This window comes from Manis javanica, chromosome 16 (genome assembly GCF_040802235.1).
Source record: "Manis javanica isolate MJ-LG chromosome 16, MJ_LKY, whole genome shotgun sequence".
In the NCBI taxonomy this organism is placed as follows: domain Eukaryota; kingdom Metazoa; phylum Chordata; class Mammalia; order Pholidota; family Manidae; genus Manis; species Manis javanica.
In genome coordinates this window covers 53,893,293-53,911,045 of record NC_133171.1, presented here as the reverse complement: position 1 = coordinate 53,911,045, position 17,753 = coordinate 53,893,293, and the positions used below count along the sequence as shown (strand labels likewise).

The 17,753-nt window shown below is 37.5% G+C and overlaps 1 protein-coding gene and 1 pseudogene across 1 annotated transcript in view; one reads left to right on the top strand and one right to left on the bottom strand.

The window, feature by feature from the left end:
* LOC140843044 (microtubule-actin cross-linking factor 1, isoforms 6/7-like) overlaps positions 1 to 17,753 on the bottom strand; it is a 58,844-nt gene that overhangs the window by 26,788 nt on the left and 14,303 nt on the right. Inside the window, exon 2 of the mRNA XM_073224456.1 lies at positions 4,654 to 4,802. The gene's annotated coding sequence lies outside the window, so the exon portion shown is untranslated. The remainder of the gene's footprint in view (positions 1 to 4,653; positions 4,803 to 17,753) is intronic.
* Positions 13,061 to 15,773, top strand: LOC140846719 (nucleophosmin pseudogene; annotated as a pseudogene).

The following is a 17,753-nucleotide window of genomic DNA, read 5'->3' as shown; positions in this document are numbered from 1 at the left end:
GACGATTGTCAAACCTAAAATGTCTGAAAACATAGGGTTTTTAAAAAGATATTCTAATGAACCCAAAAAGACTCTGTGTTTTTCCATCTCTAAATTATTCTATAAACCCAAATTTGAAGAAAGAATGAATTTACTTGGAAAGTTTAAACTACATAAAGCATCAAACAGTGGAAAATTATAGTGTTTGATGAGGAAAGCCCAAATCTCAAAAGCTAGATTAAATTGCTATCTGTAGAATAAACTCTGTGTGCACATGTGTATAAAGAATAATGATTACCATAGATTTGCTAACATTCTTAATTAAGACCTAATCAGTCAGATAATAAGTGTATCTTTATAATTTAGGAACTGAAAATCTTATAATAAATTGAGAGTCGAACTAAGCCTACCCATTTGCTTTTACAAAAAAGAGCACCCACCTTGTCACAGAGGTTTATTAACCACCCGGAGAAAGTACCTGGGAACTTTGAAACTGGTTTTGCACAACTGGATACTACCACTTGTCTGGAATCTCTAGATTTGGCCATGAAGAAGCAGTAAGGCTTTTGTTTTATATTCTTACTTCTATGTTTGCTTTATTTTGCTGAAAACAAACACATGGAGCTCAAAGAAGTATCTATTCTGCATTAAAAAAGTCAACACAACCTCCTTAAACTCTCCTGCCAAATCCATGGCAGTGTATTTGTCAAATTTCTAAAAAGGATATTTCATAAGCTGACATATTTTCTACAGGTCTTCTGAGAAATGCTACTTTCAATTTCCAAAATATATTTAGGCCTCTGTGCTATTTTTTCCTTGCAGAAGCAGGACAAATAAAATTAAATAATGTACATCCCTGACTTTCTCCTCACCTTATGCCTGAAACTATTTTAACTACCATTCTGTGGTTTGTGGTACAAAATTCTGCTCCTGTGTTACACCAAAGTGGTTTGGTTAATAATCACCCAAAATTTGTGGTTTGGAATGTCTTCATAAGAGTGACATGCTCCGTGACAGGTAGTCTGTAAGAGCTGTTTAAATCACAAACTCATTCAATGATCTGAAGACATAATTTTAATACCTACAACCTGCTTTATACCAAGCACCAAGGGTACAACTTCGTGAGTAAGAAATATGCATCCCATGACCTCATGAAGCTGATATTCGCTTAAAAAGGAAATCACAGTGGTGTTACTGTGATTGACTCAAGTAGCAAGTCTAATTCTTTTATGAGGTGTGGTCAAGCTACAAGAATACATTATACACAAATGAGATTTCATGTTCTGTCCATGATTTGTTTCAAACCACTTTCCTACTAGCATCTGCACTCATATTTTATATATGAATGTTGTTCTAGCCAACTCTGGACTATTGACTTTCTCCAGAACATACCATGCCATGTTGCCATTCTGCGCATTGTTTCCTCACCTGGGAATGAGCTCTCTCCCACTATTCTCACCACTACTCCATATGCCCCCACAACTACCTCCCTCTTCATCTCTGTTTATTGGAATCTTACTCAGCCAACTTAGCTTAAAAGCTCTATGGCCCTGTTGGCTCTGTCCCATTTGGATTTAAGCATCTCTCTTCTGTTTTCCTATCGTGTCTTGATTATATCACTCATTTTAGCATTCAGGACACTTTATTTTTTTCTAAAATTAACTACATATGTCTGTCTCCCAGGCTATAGTCCCCTTTAACATGATGTCTTACATGTATAGTTACTCAATAATTTTATGTCAAATGAATAAATGGGTAATCAACAAATGAACTTGAAAGCAGACTTTCCTAAGTATAATCCTTTCATGACTTCCAATTCCTTTTGCTGATAAGTAAACATACTCAGAATCTATTACTGCAAAGAAAAGATGGCCTGACTGTTCTGTTTGAAGCAATATTATGCTATCATGAGAACATCAGCAGTAGTAATGAATGAAGCAACAATAAGCTGAAGCATCTGGTTATCCAGTTATAGAGAAATGCTACATGTACATTCTCTGTAAGGTTGCAGTTAATGAATCTAAGGTACTGGGAGGGTCACGTGTTTTCTCAAGGCCATACACACTCCACCTCTGGTTAGAATGTGTTTTAAGTGTTTAAAACCCAAACCCCAGCTTACCTACGACAATCATTTTAATATTTTCACATAGGACAATATTAAAAATATAAAGGAAAGCACCAAAAGTCTGCATACCTCAACCTAACACTTGAATAAAGACTTTAGAAACCTCACCAAAAAAATGAAATGTTAGTTTCTTTCAGGCTCAAAAAGAAAATCCTGTAACTAACAATAATTTTAATTACCTACTTCTAAAATATAACAGAAATAAATCAACGAGAGAAGAAAAACTCAAAATATAGAGTAGTTCTTAGAACAGGATACCTTGAAAGCAAGATAGATGCTAAATTATATAAATAATACAGGAAACAGAACTAATACAAGTGAAGAATCAATAAAACAAGAGAAAAATTTATGAATTTTCACACGGGATGGTGGAGGTTGGGGGCGATTAAAAGGAAACAGGCTGATCGTATTTCACAGGTCTCTTGAGCTATTTAGTTAGACATTTCGAGCATTTCCCCAAGAAGACTGGGGAAAAGCACATGCCACTAATTTAATTTTTCTTGTTTCGGCCACATACCAAGGAAGGAACAATTTGGCTCACCCCCACAGGGCTGATTTCCCACTCACATTTCTGACCATAAATGTACAGTAGTTTAACATTGTAAGAATTCTTAGGAGATTATTTAAATATGTGCTTTTCTAGGTTACATTTACAGTGCTTGAACTCTGAAAATCCTTAATGATAATCTCAAAGCCATAAGTGGAAAACAACCTATAATTCAAAATATTTGAATTGTGTATAGAAAAATGCAAAAGTCAGCATTGTAATTAAAACCTATGGAAAAGTCTGGCTTGGGTAGGGCAATTTCTGAGACTTGTCTATGACACATTCACTTAAAACTTTCTTTTTCTAGATCAAGATCTGAGGCACATGAAAACTTCATTAGACTAACACTGGAATATATTTAATTTGTGTCTGTCAGCCTCATTCCATATACATAATCCTTGGGGTAACAACATTGATTATGCTATCATTCTCAGACTGTGAATCTGGTTGTAGGTAAAACAATGCCACCACAAAATCCTGTCGCTTACAGTAATGAAATCCGTGAAAGAGATCCAAGACAGACCCAGTTTTTTTTTTTAACTCTGTAGTTTATTAAGCAAAGCTTTAATGTAATACGGCAAGGAGGAACAATGGGACAGACTCTAGGACTAATGTATCTGTTGCCTGATCCTGAAGAACACTAACAGTGGTAAAATTTAAATATGGCACATTCTCTAATTAATCATTCCTTTAAAAACCACCATCGGTAGGCCTGGCCCTGGCATTTGCCGTGTATGGGACAAGAACACAGTGTAGGTCCACTTGGTATATTTCTAAATATTTAAAAAGCACAAATCTAGCTAACAAATCATTGAATACATTGTATTCTATCCTCCTAACATGACAAATATAATTTTAGATGACCTGGAAGCCCAGATTTGAATTTAAAAATTTTGGATTCCTTAAGTGACCCAAAAGACAACAAGGCTCTGAATAAAATGGCCTTGGCTTCCCCAGCCTCCTGACTGAATGTACGAGGATCCCCCCCTCACCATGGTCTTTGTATATTCTGTCCCATTTGTCTGAAATGCCTGCCCCAACTTCTTCCCCTTCACATTTGCCTGATCTTTAAGACTCTAGCTCAAAGTCACTCACTGGTCCATACTCGTAAGTCCACTGGACTCTTCTCATGCATAGTCACATGCGTGCAATAGTATTATTGCAATGACTACCTTGTGACTTGCTCAGCTGCAACCCTCATGAACCCATCCCTGCGTATGCCCCCTATTTATGCCCCCCCATTTTATGTCTAGCATCTAGCTAAGTGCACAGCACAGAGCTGCTCAACAACTACTTGTGACCATAAGAACAACTTCTGGAGCTTCTTATGAAAAAAAAAGGAAGATTTCCTAAAGATCCCTCCCACAGGTTAGACCTATTGTCTCTGATCAAATACTACAATACATTAAGACCTATCTTGATATTATTTTCTGTGTTTTTTATGTCTCTTTTGTTCCATCTGTGCCCTCCTCCATTCCCTCTGTATATTAGGAAGTCCTTTGTCTCCCTAACATGATTTTTTATGTCTACTTTTTTGTTATTTTTTAGTCTAGTGTTAAGGTATACCTTACGTACAGTAATATCCATTTTTTCAATGTAGAGTTCTAGAAGTTTTTACAAATTATGTAATTGTGTAACCACCACACAATCAAGACATAGACCCGTAGCACTCTTTATATAGCTTCCTTTTATTGTTGTCATAAAACAGTAGCTTTATTTGTTTGCATAGAGGTCTTCAATACTAGACTAAAAACTCCTTGAGAGCAGGAACATACCTACTTCTTTACTCTTCCATCCCCACAGTAGAGCCTGACAATCAATGTGTGTTGTATAGATTTGTTCATGAATCAATTAACTAGTTAATATGTTACAGTATATTATGGAACATGCCACGTCGCACATTGTAAGTATAAAACATGTATTGGCTTAATTGCACAAAAAGCTGTAACTGTCCATGTATCAAAACCAGGACCACAAAATATATATGAAATTCAATGCTTACCATCTCCTGTTTCTGCACAGAGCTGTAAGCCCAAATTGTTCTGTGGATTAATTACCCAGTGATTGCTGGTCACAGTAACATCAAACACAAGCCAACCCACATCTAAAGCTTGGGCATTTCTTGCATCTAACAGGAACCGATCTGCATCCCTAAGGAGAAAAAGAAAACAAAAAAAAAGTTAAAGATTTGAATGAAGATCATCATTTCCTATTCTTAAGTGAAACCATTCCAAAAGCGCTCTTTAAATTAACAGGAGTTAATTAAAGAACAAGGGGAACAAGTGACTCAAGTGATGAGTACTAAGATACAGAACCTTTTATTGCTAGGCTCCCAATGCAAACCTGGTGCAGATTAGTAGTATCTGAAAGTAATTTCCATTCTCCTGCTCCTTACTGGCCTTTACAAACTGACTTAGTGGCCTGGATTTGGTCTCTGATCATCAGTGTTCCCCAAAACCACTATCTCTAAGTAGCCCTCACTAGCAAGTTCATCAGCAAGCATTAAGATGAATACAGATTTAAGTGAAAGTATCTGCTACAGTTTGGATTCTCAAAGGGATGGTGCACAGGCAAGAGACAATGCAAGCAAGCAGCTGTTTTAGAGATAGTTTTCCTTTTTTTTTCTTTCTTATTATATGTATTTAAATTTCATTTTACATTTTTATTACATAGTCCTTTTATGGATACCAAAGGCCAAGGAGGGTCACAGAGTACACCATTAGATTAAAGGATAAATCCCATGAATTGACTGGCAGATCTACCCTGACTTGCTCTGATATATGCATGTACCAGTCCCCTGGGGACCATAATGGCTATAAATATGCACTTGTATCTTTTAGAATAGTCTCCACAGTGTTACTGTTACTAACATTTATCAATTTCAACTTCAGCAGTAAATGGACAAATGTATATTTGCTGAATTATAATAAAAATGCTATCATTTCCTTCCATAGCCTCTGAACTAAATATGAATTTCTAACATTTAATCTTTATAACAGGTCTTTTATATTGATGAAACTGAGGCTCAGATTAATGGTAAAACATTGGAACTCCTCCGAAGTAGAACAGAAATACACTACTGTGAATTTTTATGGCCTTTATACTACAGAATCTGTTGAGGAACATATTATTTATATGAGAAAAATCAGAGCCATGCCCTATTAAGCTATGTTACTCTTCTACCTTATCTACCACACCATACTGTCTGCATCACAGAAGTCACTTCAAAGTGGCTTACAAATTGTAAAAAGCAAATTTCAGATAAAACCAAATCATGCATATGTATTATTTCTTTGGATAAAATAGTCTATTAATAATTGAAAATCTAATTTTTAACAGAAGCAAAGAGTCTCAGCCAACATTTTAGAAGCTACATCTTCATTTCGTTATTTCAACTCAATTTACACCATTCTTCCATAACTCAAGAGGTTAAAATAAATGTATTATGATCAATTAAATCATCCAGCTCTGAACTATGCAACTATTACTTACAACTATGCCACTTTTATTCTCTTTAACAATTTTTTAATCATGGTATTTATCAAAGGAAGGTTGCAAACAACTTTTAATACCCAAAATAGGACTCAGTTTAAGATACCAAAGACATATGGTGAGCATATACTACAATGTAATGAAAAGATTCATTTAGTTCCCATTTGGTTTTTAAGAACCCCTTATATTCACAGTACGATGGAAAGTGTCAATAAAATTATCCCTCTTTTTTCCAAACTTGGAAAACTCACCAAACAAACAGAATCCAAGAAAATACAGATTATCCTTAAAATTTTTAGATACTTGGTAAACATTTTTGTGACTGTGATCCTGGAATTATCTTAATCTAGCTTCTTACATAGAAGGAGGCACCCTGTAGCTTGGGAAATACATGCAACCCTGCTTTCAAGCCTGCTTCCATTTGAAATAGGCTAAAATGTCCTAATGCACTCTGTTTATAATGCCATCCCTTGGCATAATACAGATAAACACTTGGAAAACAAGAAAGAACAAAGAAGTAAATTTTGAGAGCATTTCAACTAGTTAACAAGTATTTTTAGGTAGTTATTTAAGTGATATTTTCTATTATTTTTAAATTGTTCTATTTTTCCAGAATTTCCACCAAACTATCCATGTTCAACAACCTCCACCAAACTTCCAAGCATGTTTTGAAGAAAATGTTCCAATTTTAATGGATATATTTAGAAAAAGAACCAGCCAAAGGATTCAAGCAAGCCCTAAATATCTGATTTTCAGTGATGCAAACCACAGTTCATTGTAAGGTAAATACAGGCAAATAGCATGGTTTGAAAAATCCATAGATTTGTAGTTCACCTCTGAAAAGTTATGAATGCTATATAACTTTTTATACTTTCCTAAGCTCCACAATTTCCTTCTTGAGCAAAGGTATGTTATTTCTGATTGATAACCTTCTTCTTTATTTTCTCCTCTCTCCTTTTACATAGGAAGCTCTTCAGCATTACCTACAGACAAAAGAATATGCTTTGGGAGAATCAAGCCTATTACTAATAAGCACAATGATAAGAATTCTGTAATTTTCACTAATACAGCAACTTTCATAACAGTGTCTTAAAGATAAATCCCCATCCATTCTGCAGAAAGTTAGATGTGATTTCTTTTGAAATTATAAAATTACTCTGTTAAAAAAATGACACTTATACACTGGAAATAGTAGAAATACTAAATATTTCTTATGAACAGAATAAAATAAACCTGTTAAAGTTGCCCTCCCTTAACATTGTTAGCTGATTTTTTAAGATACTCTTACAATATCTAATAGAAGATTCCAAATATTAAAACATTTAAAAAGAATAGAATATTGAGAAAATATGTAGAAAAATATATTTGTAGCAGAAAGAAATCCATAACTGCTATATATTTTGTACAGTTATAATAATGAAACTAAAATAAAATGCATTCTAGCAAAGGAAATAAAGTCCATTTCCATAGATATACATAAACAAACATTCCAAAATGGTCCTGTGTTACTTTCCTAAGGCTGCTGTAACAAAGGACCACAGACTGGGTAGCTTAAACAACAGAAATTTATTGGCTCACAGTTCTTTAGACTGAAAGTCCAAGATCAAGGTGCTGGCAGGGTTGATCTTTGAAGGCTGTGAAAGAAGGATCTGTTCGAGGTCTCCTCCTTGGCTTGTAGATGGCCATCCTCTCCTTGTGTCTTCCTATCATTCTCCCTCTAAATCTGTGTCTATGTCCAAATTTCTCCTTTTTATAAGGACATTAGTCATATTGACTTAAAGCTAATCCTAATGACCTCATTTCAATTTAATGATCTCTTTAAAGGCCCTATCTCCAAATAAGGTCTAGGCTTCAACATAGGAAATGGGGAAGAGAAGGGATCACATCAACCCATAATACTATTTAAAATTTTTTTTGAAAAGGCAGGAATGTTCTGTGCTCATTGAGATTATAGTAGCTATCAACATTGAAATTTTCCAAAGCAAATTTATATTGATGAAAATAATTCATAATTACTAAAATTTGTATTTTTCTCTTTCAGATAGAATTTGAACATTTGTTTTGACTATAACAGAGATCAGCATAATATTTTCTTATACCACTAACTGAAATCATCATATAGTTGTTAAATTCAGAGCCATGTTTAACAGATAAAGGATTTACAGCACACAGAATAACTGGATATGGAAAATCTAGATATATTAAACATAGTTACTCAAAGGTAAGAAATAATGTGTGTAAACATGTACATTAATAATTCAGCACAAATACATTTGAGCTGATCTTTCATCATGATCAGGTTTGATCATGTCTAGTCATGGGAAATTGGTGGGCTTGAAGTTACTGATTTGGTTTTTATTTTACTGACAAAGCAAAAAGTTTTGCATATGTGATCTCAGAGTCCCCAAATACCAGAAGGATAAGTACATCACTAAAAATTAAGCATCCACAGCCAAAACACCACAAAATTTGGTTATCGTCATACAGGTTGGTGGAATGGAAAATTCGAGGCTATATATCTAGGTATATGACACTGGAAAAGCTAAAGCAATTTTTGTCATCTTTATATAAATACCAGTATATTTTAATGAAATAAATAAGAATCAGAGATCAGACAGAGCTTGAATGATTTAGGAATTCCTCAGCCCCAGTTTCCCCATGTGTATAAAACATAACCTTGTTAGTCACTCTCTTTATTTAAGTCTAGTCAGAGGTGGCATTGTGGACGTAACATTTATCCATCTAGAAAAGCCTAAAAACAGACAACAGCAAGACACATGTGGGTCCTCGTGCTTTGATAACCATATTTCAAATGACAGCATCATACACAGATTTTTAAAATGCTATTTCTCAAACAACATAGATGGAAGATGATGTAACTTATAATATGGTTATCTGTGATTCAAAATATGGCTATAGTGATAGACATGTTGTTAACCATACATGTGAAAAGTCTGAAGAAAGTTTTCTTTCAAATTTTGAGAGTGAAAGGATATGACTATATTAATGAATATTTTATATAACATTATTAAAATATGTATAAATAATTATATCAGCAAGCTATTTTTTTGCTATTTAACTGCATTCAATATATATCTATGTCTATAAACAGATCCATTAAATAAATATTCAATTTTCCCCTCTATTTTTTTTTTTATTCTTTATTTGGGTAAAGCAGATACCATTTTTATATGATCATATTATAATAACATGTTTTTCTTATAATCAGGCACACTATACATGTAGGTTTGTATGTTTGAAACTTTAACTTTCTCTACTGTCTATATAGCTGAATAAATGAAGTATTCTCACAATAAGGCTAAAATAAAAATTATGAACAAGAATTATGACAATCAGCTGGTCTGGGATTCTACATTTGAAAGTGACCGAAATAAATCACAGAATACTAGAACTAAGTGGAGCACAAATTACTTAGCCAAATTATTGTTTTATTGAAGAGAAAATCTAAAAATAAATCAAATTATTTCCCATGGTTACCCAGCCAGTTGGAGCACCAGAACCCAGGCTTCCATAGTCCATTTTCAGCACACTTTCTCTGATCATGGAAACGCCCTTTAATCTCAAACCATATGTTAACTGCTCTCCCTGTGCTGAAAGTCACTGGGTTTTGTGTTGGAATACTAAAAGGTTGAACTGAGCCAGCAGCCTTAAACAAGACGGGAAGAAATGGAGCCAAGGAATGACCTGAGACATTTCATAAATCCATCCATCCATCCATTCATTTATTCACTCTTTCAATTTTGTATTTATTGACTCCCTGTGATGGTTTTTCACTATATCAGTTTAACTAAACTTCAACTACCCTATAAGTTTCCAGGTAAGGGTTGGCTACAAAAGAAATTTGGGTGGCCTTTGAAAAGCGGGAGTGAAGAAGTAGTCATATTTGTGTTTGGAAGACTTCTGTATGATCAAGTGTCATCACAGCTTAGGCATGCTGCTGGGATCTGCTGATTCACCTTACTGGTGTGGGGCAGCAGCTGAGCCTGCAGCTCCTTCAGATCCCACTGAATTTCATTCAGTTCCTCTGAATCTAGGGCCAGGCATGTGGACACATCTGAGAGGAAGGATCTGGTAGCTGAGAAATCACCTGTATCCTTGAAGCTGGAGGCTTGAAGGTAGCTTCCATTTTGTCCTTATGGGTCCAGATCATCCTTTCAGGTTCGACTTTATCCTGTCTCCCCAGCTCACATCCACCTTTCCTACCTGTCTGCCCAGAGGACCTTGGCTCAGTGTCAGATGCAGAGCAACAGCCTTACACAAACTGTTCAACTACCTTCCATAATTGTATAAGGTCAAATCCCTACAATGAATCCTTGCAGAGGGATTAGACAGCTATCTTATGTTTGGTTGACTCCATTGGAGCACTTACATCATGGAAGGGCAGTACTTTTTTCTCAGTGGAACAGGCGCTCTAAATTTGAATTTTCCCTCTCTGCCCATGGGGTTTCTGCCAAAATCACTATCCAGGGAATTATAGAATGCCTTATTCACTGTCATGGCATTCCACCCGGCATTGCTTCTGATCAAAAAACCTGATGAACAGCAAGTAAAGTGCAGAATGGGCTCATTCTCATGGACTTCAACAATTTTACCATGTTTCCCATCACCTTGAAGCTGCTGGCTTGACAGGACAATGGAATGGCCTTTGAAGACTCAGTTATGCCACCAATTGGTTGTATCTTGTACAAATGGACTAATATCCTGGGGGAGCTTTATAGAATCTAAATAAGCAATCAATATAGGACTGTTCTTTCATAGCCATCTCTTGCATGAGTCTAGAAATCAAGGCAAGGAAAGAGGAGTAGCTCCCCTCCTCAATCTACTTGATCCAACTAGCAAAATTTTCGCTGCTGGGCCCAAGATATCAGGCTCTGTTTGGTTCCCAGTAATGAAATGCAGCCACTAGTAGCTATAGCAATGGTTCCATTAAATTAGAAGCTGAGAGATCCATGCGGTCACACTGGGCTCTTCATACCAGGGAATCAACAAGCCAATAAAGTACTACTTTATTATGTGGTATGAATGATCTTAAATATCAAGAGGAAACCAGGTTGATACTACCACAATATGAGAAAGGAGGAGTATGTCTGAAATACGATCACACGGAATACCTCTCAGTGCTCCCAGACACTTCAAGGATGAATGTTCGTTTTACCTAACCAGGAAAGGAACAATGACCACTGCGGTGCTTGCTGAAAACCAAGAGGATATGGATTACATAGCGGGGAAAGGGAGTTATAAATACCAGTTACAACCATGTGACTGGCTGCAGAAAGGAGGATTGTAATAGTTTTGAATATTACTTCCTTATTTTGATATTAATGTATTTGTATACATATTAATCAGTTCTTTTTTCTTCCCCATCTACCTACCATCTAGGATAAGTAGTTTTGATAGTAGCTAAACTCGTATTTCAGTGTTGAAATTACAGGATCTCAAAGGGAGAATATGACTCAGCTAGAAATGGAATGAATGACATCCAAAGAGGGATAAAAAGGCAGAAGAATTACTTTACTATTTTACTTTTTGGAATGTATTAACAGTTATAAAAAGTATGTGTTGGTGCCAAGTTGACAAGGGTGGACTGTTGCAGCTTTATACTTTATTAAATTAGCTAAACTGGAACTAAAAATCCCAGAATTCTCTTCCCTGTTCGGTTCTCTGTTAAGGTTAGCCATACAAGAAATTTGTGCAGGAGTGGAAGTAAACCAGTAAATAAATAAAAAAAGAGAATAGCAATGGGCTTAAGGAAGAGAGAGGAATAGACAAATTAAAAATAGATCATGTTTCTGGTTACAATAAAGTAGAAGAATAAGCATGTCTCCTGCTAAATACAACTATATAACTGAACAAAATGCACCAAGCAGCTATTTGAAGATTCTGGAGATCAGTACAGCTGACCCTTGAAAAACACGGGTTCGAATTGCATGGGTTCACTTATACCTGGATATTTTTCAAAAAATATGTTGGGAAAATGTTTGGAGATTTGCAACAATTTGAAGAAATTCACAGAAAAACCATGCAGTCTGGAAATATTGAAAAAATTAAGAGGAAGTTCAGAATGTCATGAGTGAATAAAATATCTGTAGATATTAGTCTACTTCAACATTTACCACCAAAATCAACAGTAGGCTATAAGCAGTTAAGTTTTTGGGGGAGTCAAAAGTTACACGGGGTCATCTTCCTAGGTTGACACATAGTAACTGCACCAGTGGAGGTGAGGATTTAATAATATGAGTAACTATTGAACCACTGTGTTGTATACTTGAAACCAATATAAGATTGTATTTCAATAATACCTGAATAATAAAAAAGTTACACATGGGTTTTCAAGAGCACAAGGGGTCAGTACTCTTAGCTTCTGCATTGCTCAAGGGTCAACTGTAGTACAAAGGGCTTGAAATAAAAGGGCCAGAATTCAAAGTACCACCAAACCGTAGTAATTTTTGCCATTTTTGACCTCCAGTACCTCCCAGACTAATGCAATGAAGCAGCACAGCCTAAAACCCAGAGCTGGGTACTGAGGCTCAGACAAAGACAGCCGCAGAGCAAGCTCCTTTATTCTGTCTGGAGCAGGGGGAAAAGGAATTCTTAAGGCTCGGACAGAGTACAGAAATCCCCCATTACTTTCTCTGAGTCCCCTTAAGCCCCAGCCTTCCAGCAATCTCACAGGCAATGACATCAGGAGTCCCACTAGAACGGAAACTAAAATTCTTAGGAAGGAAACCTTCCTCTCTGATCCCAAGAGACTGGGTTAAATTCCCATGGCTTTATATTACCTTTCTCTCTTCCTGTCACTGCTTCTGGATGCAAGCATAGTCTCAGACGTATGCAACAGAACAAGATAATGAAAGGCCCTACTTTCTGCTAAACAAACAGAAAAGGTATCTGAAAGTATGACCAACCATAGAGAAACTAAAGTGAGTAAAAGGGACAATTATTAGGTCAACAAATTAGACAATTTAGATGAACAAGTTCCTAGAAGGACACAAGTTACTAAACTATTCAATAAGAAATAGAAAATCTGAAGAGGTATAAAAAGTAAAGAAATTGATTATTTAAGTTTTATGTTGATAACTTCAAATATTTCCACAAAGAAAACACCACCTCAAATGGCTTCACTGATGAACTCTATCAACTATTTAACAGAATTAATAACAATAATTCACAAACCCAGAAAATAGAGAAAAATTCAAAATGGAACATAGGCTACATGTAAGAGTCAGAACTGTAAAATTTTTAGAAATAACACAGCAGAAAAATTTCATGATACTGGCTGAGGCAAGGAGTTCTAAGATACTACACCAAAAGCATGATTTATAAAATAAAATAATTGATAAATTAGACTTAAAAATGTTAAGCTTTGTACTTCTATAGCTTTTCTTCTTCCTTCCTAATTACAACCCTTAAGTAGAATTCGTGCCTCATATCGAAATTACCGAGGATCATAATTCTTCCAAGTGGTAAAGATACCTCAAGACAAATGCATAGAAGCCGCAGGGCATAAATCTGCAAAGAAGTAAAAAGCTAACCTTTTCAAAATCTGCAAAGAAGTAAAAAGCTAACCTTTTCAAACAATATGGCTTCTCTCTCACTTACCAACTTTACATTTCCCTGTATGGCCCCAGAAGATGACCGGTTAGCCAGAGACAGGTAAGATTCCTCAAGGGAGGAATAACCTAAGACAGGCACAGTCGCAGGGGGGCCATCAGGTGAGAAACTGGGGATCAACAGAGGTGAGACTTAGAACCTCAACCCCCTTGTTTTGAGAGAAATCTGCATCTGTGGATGTTTTGTTGCCCTTGTCTAGCTTAGATTAATACTTAGTCTATAGGCACACACCTGATCATCTACATTTGCCCTCTTACAGCACTAAACTATGTTTTCTACCTTTATCTTGCATCTACCTACCTCTTCAGCATTTTATTTAAAAAAATAAAAATAGTAATAATAATAATAATAATAATAATAATGGAGGAATGTGGGATTCACATATAAATCAAGTATAAAAAAATCAAACAAATAATCTTATTTGACCTGATTGTTTATAGTTCATGATACGTGATCAAAACCGAAAGTTTCTGTGATGACTGCCCTTGCACTGTTCACCATGTAAGAACTTATTCACTACGTAAGAATTTGTTCACCATGTAAGAACTTGTTCACTATGTAAGAACTTGTTCACCATGTAAGAACTTGTTCATTATGCTTCAGAAGATTGGAGACTGTTGAGAATTAGGCTTGGGGTTGATTAACGATTGTGCATTGAGTCCCCTCTACAGAATTTTATTGTTGTTAACAACCATTTGATCAATAAATATGAGAGATGCCCTCTCAAAAAAAAAAATGTTAAGCTTTGGCACTTAAAAATATGCCATTATGTAAATGAAAAGACAAACCACAGACTGTAAGAAAACATTTGCAAATCCTATGTCTGTTAAAGGATTTGTATCCAAAATACATAAAGAATTCTGATAACTCAGTAAGACACAGAACCCAACTTGAATATGGGCAAAGATTATCCCTGGTATGATTCCATCCTGCATGCCTGTTCTCTGGAACCATAGTTATTCACATCCATCCACCGTCTCTTCCATCTGTATGTTCCACACCCTATAGAGGACTCAATGGACATGGACATGAGGTCCCTGAGGACCCAGAGCTCTTTCCATTGTGAACTTAAAATTATCATTTTAAGGTATATAATGATGAAAATGAGCACCAGTTATCTTTAGGAATGATCAATTTAGGGGGCAGGTGCAAAGAGTGAACTGCACATTGTTGAAGCAGAGGCAACGAATTATGAAGGCAGTTCAATCAAAATAACACTGGCAACTTTGAAAATGTCTGTACCATCAATGATTTCCCTTGAAAACTGCCACCTATGCTCAGGGCTTATGCCTATCAGGGGACAGCATTTAGTAGCTGTAGAGGAAGATGCAGAGTCAGAAGGGGAGGAGGAGTATGGTGCGAAACTCCTAAGTATACCTAGAAAGAAAGCAATCTGGCCCTGGAAATACTAGCAACATTCCACAGAAGAAAGTAAAACTTGCTGCTGATGAAGATGATGATGATGATGACGATGACTTTGATGAGGTGGAAGCTAAAGAAAAAGTTCCAGTAAAAAAATCGACACAAGATACTCCAGCCAGAAATGCACAAAAAATCAAACCAAAATAGAAAGACCCACACCAAGATAAAAAGGTCAAGAATCCCTCAAAAACAAGAAGACTCCTAAAACAAGAAGACCCTGTCTGTAGAAGACATTAAGGCAAAAATGAAAGCAAGTATAGAAAAAAGTGTTTATCTTCTCAAGTGGAAGCCAACATCAACAATTATATGAAGAACTACTCCAGATGACTGATCAGAAGGTTACTCAAGATCTTTGCAGTGGAGGAAGTCTCTTTAAGAAAACAATTCAGACAGTTTGTTAAAATTTTCCATCTTGGAGGCGGAGGCAGGATGGCAGCATGAGTAGAGCAGTGGAAATCTCCTCCCAAAAACACACAGAGCTATAAAAATATAACAAAGAAAAATCTTCCTAAAATAAAGACCACAGGACACAGGACAACATCCAGACCACATCCATACCTGCAAGAACCCAGCGCCTTGCGAAGGGGGTAAGATACAAGCCCCGGCCCGGTGGGACCAGAGCGCCCCTCCCCCCAGCTCCCGGCGGGTGGAAAGAAACCGGAGCGGTTTTTTTTTTTTTGTCGAGTGCTTTTTGGAAGCCTTAAAGGGACAGGGACCCCGTTGCTAGGGAGGCAGGGTGGCGGGACTGGTGAGCAGGTGCCTGGGACTGGCGCCTGAGAACAAAGAATATCCCACATTTTTCCCTACAGGACCGGTGGGCGGGTGCCTGAGAACAGCGTCTGAGGATGGAGGAAATCGCGCATTTTTCCCCTTTTTTTTTTTCTCTTTTTGGCGAGTGCTTTTTTGGAAGCCTTAAAGGGACAGGGACCCCGGTGCTAGGGAGGCAGAGCAGCAGGACTGGTGAGCGGGTGCCTGGGACCGGCACCTGAGGACAAAGAATATCCCACGTTTTTCCCTGCAGGACCGGAGGGCGGGTGCCTGAGACCGGCGCCTGAGGACGGAGGAAATCGCGCGTTTTACCCCCTTTTTTTTTTCTCTTTTTGGTGAGTGCTTTTTGGAAGCCTTAAAGGGACAGGGACCCTGTTGATAGGGAGGCAAGGCGGCGGGACTGGTGAGCGGGTGCCTGGGAGCGGCGCCTGAGGACAAAGAATATGGCGCGTTTTTCCCAGCGGGACCGGTGGGCAGGTGCTTTTTGGAAGCCTTGAAGGGACAGGGACCCTGCTGCTAAGGAGGCAGGGCAGCAGGAACGGTGAGCGGGTGCCTGGGAACAGCGCCGGAGGACTAAAAAAAATCGCGTGTTTTTTCCTTTTTTTTTTTTTTTTTCTGTTCCCTCTCTCATTGTTGCTGTTGTTGTTTTGGTTTGGAGAGTGCTTTTTGGAAGTCTTAAAGGGGCAGGACAGATCACTTGGACCAGAGGGAGGGAATCTGGGGATCTCTGGGCACTCTAACCCCCTGGGCAACAGGGAGCACAGAGGCCCCTTACGGAGATAAATAGCCTCCCGGCCGCCCCCCCTCCAATGGGGCTCTACCACTTTGGAGGAGCAGCCCCAGCCAGGCCACACCCACAGCAACAGCGGAGATTAACCCCATAGCAACCGGGCAGGAAGCAGAAGCCCTGTCTGGGCAGAGCTGCCCAGCACAAGCCACTAGAGGTCGCTATTCTCCCAGGAGAGGAAGGCCACAAACCAACAAGAAGGGAAGCTCTTCCAGCGGTCACTTGTACCAGCTCTGCAAACTATCTCTATCACCATGAAAAGGCAAAACTACAGGCAGACAAAGATCACAGAGACAACACCTGAGAAGCAGACAGACATAACCAGACCTCCTGAAAAAGAATTCAAAATAAAAATCATGAACATGCTGACAGAGATGCAGAGAAAAATGCAAGAGCAATGGGATGAGATGCAGAGAAAAATGCAAGAGCAGTGGGATGAAGTCCGGAGAGAGATCACAGATGTCAGGAAGGAGATCACAGAAGTGAAACAATCCCTGGAAGGATTTATAAGCAGAATGGATAAGATGCAAGAGGCCATTGAAGGAATAGAAGCCAGAGAACAGGAACGTATAGAAGCTGACATAGAGAGAGATAAAAGGATCTCCAGGAATGAAACAACACTAAGAGAACTATGTGACCAAGCCAAAAGGAATAATATTCGTATTATAGGGATACCAGAAGAAGAAGAAAGAGGAAAAGGGATAGAAAGTCTCTTTGAAGAAATAATTGCTGAAAACTTCCCCAAACTGAGGGAGGAAATAATCGAACAGACCATGGAATTACACAGAACCCCCAACAGAAAGGATCCAAGGAGGACAACACCAAGACACATAGTAATTAAAATGGCAAGGATCAAGGACAAGGAAAGAGTTTTAAAGGCAGCTAGAGAGAAAAAGGTCACCTATAAAGGAAAACCCATCAGGCTAACATCAGACTTCTCGACAGAAACCCTACAGGCCAGAAGAGAATGGCATGATATACTTAATGCAATGAAACAGAAG